Source organism: Bubalus bubalis, chromosome 1 (genome assembly GCF_019923935.1).
Source record: "Bubalus bubalis isolate 160015118507 breed Murrah chromosome 1, NDDB_SH_1, whole genome shotgun sequence".
In the NCBI taxonomy this organism is placed as follows: Eukaryota; Metazoa; Chordata; class Mammalia; order Artiodactyla; family Bovidae; genus Bubalus; species Bubalus bubalis.
The window spans coordinates 155,840,378-155,847,623 of record NC_059157.1 but is presented as its reverse complement, the minus strand read 5'-3'; the positions used below and the strand labels follow the sequence as shown (position 1 = coordinate 155,847,623).

Here is a 7,246-nt window from a genome sequence, read left to right as displayed (position 1 = left end):
AATTCAGTTTCTCTATTCTGCCCTCCACAGTATATGCTTTATTTCAAGGCTGATCCCCGTTATGACCCTAATATGACTGCCAATTACTTCAGTGTTCTTGTCTACCAGGAAAAACAGAATGACTTTTTTCCCCAGAAAATGCCTCAAGATTCACTTTGATTGGATGAGCTTAGATCACATGCCCTCCTTGAATAAATCTCTGTGGCTGGGGGAGAGAATGCATTGAATAGTTTAACCTGACTCACATTCTCTATTCCTGGGACTGGAAGATTAAGTTTTTCCAGAGCCTAATGAATCCCCAGATATTTTCTGGGCTGCTAAGGAAGTAAATAGGGAGAAATGGACCTGAGGAGGCCACTAACCAAAGACCACTGTAACAGGTTGGAAAGAGACACTGTCCCTATGTGAAAAGCTGCAGTGGCCAGATGCTTAAAGCTTTTCCATTTGAAAATTAGAACACATGCTGTTTAAACCAAATTTGATGTGTCTAATGTGATACAAATTGACTTTCATCAGGAGGCATGAAGAACAATCATTAACCTTTGAATTTTGTGATTTTTATAAAGCACTAAATTCTATACTTCAGTGCTCTCATGAGGGAAGCTTTTGTGTTTATGCATTTTAGCCATTTCCAACATTCTCAAAATTGAAACAGAGAATTTTTTTTTTCCTTCTAGTGTAAAATTGAATAAGCAACAGCACACTGTAGGAAGTCAGTCTAGCCACAGCAAATCTGTACTTGTTTTTGTGAGAGAGGATGGGAAGAATGAATATTTGCCCTGTGGCATCAATTTCCTGTTTAATGTTCTCCAAGAGGCATTTGGAAAATGCCCAGCAACACAGATGTACGTAAATACCATACATAACTTGTTTTCATGAGCGGAAGGAGAAGTCTGTAAAATTATGACAAGGCTGATTTACCCTCACTGCCTGGTAGTTGGTGAGTCACTCTACCTTTTACTTAATAATTTGAAAGATGGATCATTCCAGAGTGTGGCATTGGAAGGACAGGCAGTATAGGAATAGCTTTGGCTTCTTAGCCCAAGTTCTTATTCATTCAGGGCCACTTAACATTCTGAAGTTTGCATCTGCTTCTTCCTGCTGGAGGTTGCCTTCAGACTGCCTATAAGGGGAAAAAAAAAAAAAAAAAATATATATATATATATATATACACACACACACACACACACATATATGTATATATATATATATATATATATATATATATATATATATATCATGACAGTTTTCTAAAAAACAAACAAAATAACCTGTCCCAAACAGGAACCCATCTGTAAGGTCTGCAGACACGAATCTGTTTTCAAACCACAGAAAAACATATGCACATACCACATAGTATCTCTCAAGGTGTGGGCAGATGTGTTCTCAGTTCTGTAGTGACAAATTACCCCAGACCGCTTACACACCATTTCTGAACAACTTATTTAAAAGGTCATGGCTTGGTTGTAAAAGTCTTATTTTTGTTTAAACAACTAACCTCTAGGGCTGCTACATAATTTAAGAACTTGACATAGAAAGGAAGATTCAGACATGAAGAATCCATCTTCTAACTTATCCTTTTGAGTCATTTTCTCACACAAGGCAAGGTGAGAAATAATAGTTATGATCTATTTAGCATCTACATAGTTGGGTGCTTAGGAAGACTATGAAAGCAATGCCTTTATATATCTCAGTGTTAACTTTTCTTATATCCTACTGTTTGTTCAAATCTCCACATCTTAGGACATGAGGAAACTAGCACTTACAGAAAATAAAGTATAGCCCAGGGTCACCTGAGTGGAGTCAGTAGTCAAGCCCAGATCTGTCTGGCCCTGAAGCCCATACTCTATTCTCAAATTTAGAAATTATTAATTTAGGATTCATGGATGGGCTCCAGAAGATTCACAAGAATCTAAAATTAAATTTATAAATAAATATATATACATTTTTTTCCTCTGCGGAAAGCATCTAAAACTTTCCTCAGATTTATCAGCTGTATTTTCAGAGCCTGTCATAGTCTTGAATACAGTACACATGTAATTTAAATATTTGTTCAATGAACAATATGGGTACATAACACAAAAAAGCATTAGTACCACTGCTTGATCAATTATTTGATCTACAGTTTAACAGATTTGAATTTCCAGTACTACTGGCTGTTTGGATACCTAAATTTAGTTGATAATCCATTTGAAACTATTTGATATTTCTATAAAGAGATTAAATATTTTTAGAAGCTATTGTCTAAGGAGATGTTTTTTCTTAAATAGAGCTGGCTAATGCAAAGGACTGGAAACTATTTAGACCACTCTAGAATAGAAATATAATCTGAGCCAAAAAGACAAGTCACATTTGTGATTTTTAACTTTCTTAGCCACAGTCAAAAATAGTAAAAAAAAAAAAAAAAAAGAAAAAGGTAAAGTTAATTTTAATCATGCTTTAAGTCAATACATCCAAATTACTTTTATTTCAACCTGAAAGCAATGTGAAAAATTATTAATAAGATATTTTCCTTTTTTTCATACTAAGTCTTGGAGAGCCAGTGAGTACACTTACTTCAGACTGGCTTCATTTTTCATGCTTAGTGGCCACACTGGCTCCTGGCTGCTCCATTTAAGTGGTGCACATGAAGATCCGGGTGGTTGAAAGAAGCAGGTATTGTTGATGAAGCACGGAGGAAGGTAGGAAGAGAATGTGGCAGGTTTGGACATGTGGAAAGACACTTCCATAATCCAAGATACAGCAACGTTAGGTTAGGTTGCCAGCTCATGTTGCCAAAATTGTAGCTTTGCAGGTGATTACTAAGACAGGTTCTAGAAAACAAAACAGTGCAAAATCCATCATTTCAACAGAAGTCTTTTCCTAGTCCAGTAGTCACCTTTTTTCTTGGTAACAACATGTAGATCCAGGGTACACATTTAGGGAAGATGTGATGCAGAGTGACTCAAGTTATGCCTAGTAATTATAATAATAATTTTGTTCTTTTGACCACACCTAGAGCAAAGGGTCTGTGAGTTTCACAGTACAGAGCTGAGGTTGTCTTCACTGGCCAGGAGGAGCATTTCTCCATTTGACAGACCCAGGGAGGAGGCTGTGGAGCCCTGAGGTCACAGACTGCAAGAACAGACAGAGCCATAAAAGAGCCCAGGAAATTTTATTCTGCACCCTACCCAAGCTTCATGCGTGTTCTTTTATTGCTGTTTTGAGGTTGTCCTAAGGCTTTTCCACAGGGTGTGGTCTTAGTCTACTATTCTATCTGCCTCTCCTAAGGCTGAGATTGAGCTCATTGAAATACCTTTTGCTCCTAGGTGGGCAGCTTGTGATCTCTAAACACATCCAGAAATTCTTTGTTGATATAAAGTATCTTTTAGAGCTACATTTCTTCTTCTAAATTGTTTAGTTCCTCAACATGACAAGCATAATATTGTCTTTTTCCATAAAATACGTAGAATCCATTTAGGAGCTTACGGTCTTGTTAGCATAGGTACCATACTTAGAATTTCCAAGAATGAGACATTACCTGAATCCGTGTTATCCCTGGTGTTATGGTTTTTTGTGGCGTTTTGTTTGTTTTGGGGATTTTTGACAGCCGGGCTGGTAGGATTTTAGTTCCCCAACCAAGATCAAACCTGGGCCTACGACAGTGAAAGCACCAATACTGGACCACCAGGGAATTCCCTCCCTGGCCTTCTGTTAAAAGCATTTGTTTCACGCAAGTGGTGGAAGATCTTTTAAATTTTAAAGGAAAAAAATACAACCAAACATATGAAGACATATGCCACTTGAGGAATAGAGATACTGTTTACTTGGGAACTTTCAATTTTAATATCATATGCTCCTGATAAACTATGAAACATTGGTAAGTTCAACGTATCAGAACGGAATGAAATCCCATGTCCATACAAATATTTGCTGGGTGAAATGCAGATGTAGTTGAACAAACTCTTTCCACCACCACTTGTCACCACTTGTCACCAATACCATCACTACCACCAGCACCACCACGACAGTTACCACCACCGCCACCATACCTCTCCTTCCGCTGACCTGCTTCAAGTGATTGGGGAAAAAGAGCCTAGGGAAAGAATGCTTCATGGGGAGTCACCTCTGCACTCAGGGCCATGTGCTCCCTCAAGTTACTGGGTCAGGGAGTGGTATGAATTGGAAAGAACAACATTTCTAAACCAATCCAAACACCAACTTCTTCCTCTATAACAATGCAAAGTTATGTGCTGAAGTAGACATTGACTAGAGTAATAGAAGAGTTTAAGAAAGCAATTAACTAGGAGGGTAAAAATACATGTCAGAGATGACTGTGGCTGAAAACCCTGGGGGAGTAAAGAGACAGGAAGTTCTCAGGACTCAATTCATAATGGAGAGTGTCCAGGTGTGGAGGAGGGGATGGATAGGGGATGATGCATATTCCCTGCAATGGGTACAGCCTCAAAATACTGAGGCTGCTTCTACAAAGTGTTTATGAAAACCAGTCTCAGAACTGCAGTCACTACTCACCAGTGACCATTGATGCTGTGCTGGTTAATTTCTAAGTTTGTTTTTGTAGCAAAATAGTGCTTTGTTAACCTAGTTTACAAGCAGAAGCCAAAAGGAAGATGCTCTTCAACACATATGATCTGTTTCTTAATTCTCTGAGCCTTAGTGGCTTTACCTGCAAAATGGGAATGCATGCATGTGTGCTAAGTCTCTTCAGTCATGTTCGATTCTTTGCGACCTTAGGGACTGTAGCCCTCCAGGCTCCTCTGTCCATGGGGTTCTCCAGGCAAGAATACTTGAGTGGTCCTCCTCCAGGGAATCTTCCTGACTCAGGGATCGAATGTACATCTCCTGTGTCTCCTGCATTGGCAGGAGAGTTCTTTACCACTAGCACCACCTGGGAAGCCCAAAATAGGAATAATACAGGATAAATTAGAAAATGCATAATTTATTACATAGGATCTTCAACACATATTAGGAATGATCGTGATAACAGGGACCTTATTTACTAAGAGAATGCTTGCTTTATCTCTATTATCTTTATCTCAAAACACCCCTAGGAAATAGATACTATCACCCCCATTTTATAAACAAGACTCAGCAAGGTTAAAATCACACAGATTGCAAAAGATTTCTTCTACTCTACTTTTCACTGTTGGGTGCAACTAGATTTCTTTAATATGTAAATTGTGTGATTTGCAATGGTTTAGACATCAGTGAAAGATGAAAATTATCCAAACCCAAATACAAATACATACAGAAAAACTCACTAATTTGGACCAACTAGGCCATTTTGAAGGAAATGTAACTTTATTACTTTCAAGTACATACAGTAACCAAAAAAATGACTAACAAGTACTGGCAGTTAAGACCTAGATTTAGTAAATAGATAAAAATAATTAGCATATCCAAGAAGGTCTGGTCTTGCCTATACTTTGAATAGAATGCTTTATAAATAAAAGAAATCTCAAGTGCTAGAAGACAAATTACTTTCTTTGGTAAGTAAATGCTTCCTTTCAAATATTATTTATACTAGTCATTTACTTATTAAGCCATGTTTTCATAGATAGTATAAAAGTACACACCAACTCAGTCCCTGTACACATGATAGAGGTTAAAATAGTCCAAATTAACTGCTGACATCTTCAATTAGCTTAACTTTTTTGTCTTTTAATTCTTTAGAATATAATGTTCCAAATAAATGTAAATTTCTAAAATATTTTTCAAATATTACAATTATTCAAACTTCATAAACAAGACTTATTCTGGTATTAATATGAATGGCACAGTATCAACTATGTCTTTTGTTACTGTAGACATTTTGAGTAATGCAGTCTTTTCTCAAATGAAATATTTATGTCATTTATGAGTACTCTTTATATTAATAGTAGGAAATGGAAAAAATTAAGAAAGTGTTCAGAATATAGTCTTTGACAACCCTGGCAGCAAATCTGCCCTCAGTAATAGATTCAACACTTCTATTTACCTCAGTGTACCATATATGGCCCAATCTGGGTGTGGACTCTAATATCTATTGCTGTTAATCCATGTAAAATATTTTAGTGTGATGTGTTCCCCTTAAAAGTTAATGGATTGTTGCAGAAAGAATAAAGGGATTTATTAAATATGGTGGTCTTGAACTATGCCAAATATTTTCTGGTTTTGTGGGAATACAGCAAAGGTAATAATTGGTATTATAACAAATGAGGGTCTCAGCAAGTCCCAGCTGTTGAACACATGACTGTTACTTGGGAGGGCAAATAGCAATATTTTTTCATCTCTTGAGTACAATCTGCTCTTGATACACCTGCAGAACTACAATGAACTGTTAGTGGGAGTTACATACAGACAAAGAAGACTGAGAGACATTTCTTTCCTCCTGCCTAGTGAAACTTCATCTGGTTGATATCTGTCCAGAGTTAAATTTTCCATATCATATAAACTCTGTGTTAGTATTTTAATTACATTTGATATGATGTCTTTCTTTGTAAAAGCCAAACAAACATTTGTAATAAAGTTTTTATTAGGTAGCATTTGGTTTTTACTGCATATTTGTATATATAACTAAATTTAACATTCAACAAACAACTTTTAAGCATCTGCTTTATCTGAGCACTATAATCTGCATAAGCAAAGAAAAGAACCAGGCACTATCCTTCAAGGCACTATAACTTCAAGTCTTGGTAGAGAGATAAGATACATTTATCTAGAATCCTCACATGCTAGTAAAGTAATGCTCAAAATTCTCCAAGCCAGGCTTCAGCAATACATGAACCGTGAACTTCCAGATGTTCAAACTGGTTTTAGAAAAGGCAGAGGAACCAGAGATCAAATTGCCAACAGTCGCACAGAGTTGGACCCAACTAAAGTGACTTAGCAGCAGCAGCAGCAGCTGGATCATTGAAAAGGCAAGAGAGTTCCAGAAAAACATCTATTTCTGCTTTATTGACTATGCCAAAGCCTTTGACTGTGTGGATCACAAGAAACTGTGGAAAATTCTGAAAGAGATGGGAATACCAGACCACCTGACCTGCCTCTTGAGAAACCTGTATGCAGGTTAGGAAGCAACAGTTAGAACTGGACATGGAACAACAGACTGGTTCCAAATAGGAAAAGGAGTACGTCAAGGCTGTATATTGTCACCCTGCTTATTTAACTTCTATGCAGAGTACATCATGAAAACGCTGGGCTGGAAGAAGCACAAGATGGAATCAAGATTTCTGGGAGAAATATCAATAACCTCAGATATGCAGAT

At 37.1% G+C, this 7,246-nt stretch overlaps 1 long non-coding RNA gene across 2 annotated transcripts; it reads right to left on the bottom strand.

The window, feature by feature from the left end:
- Positions 1 to 782: 782 nt before the first annotated feature.
- Positions 783 to 4,728, bottom strand: LOC123334509. Of its 2 annotated transcripts, none has more exons than XR_006552513.1 (3): positions 4,667 to 4,728; positions 2,557 to 2,813; positions 783 to 1,123 (listed from the first exon to the last, which is right to left on the bottom strand). It is a non-coding gene; the product is annotated as an uncharacterized LOC123334509 (long non-coding RNA). The 2 variants fall into 2 exon arrangements; XR_006552522.1 differs by lacking the exon at positions 4,667 to 4,728 and adding an exon at positions 2,995 to 3,133.
- Positions 4,729 to 7,246: the final 2,518 nt, after the last annotated feature.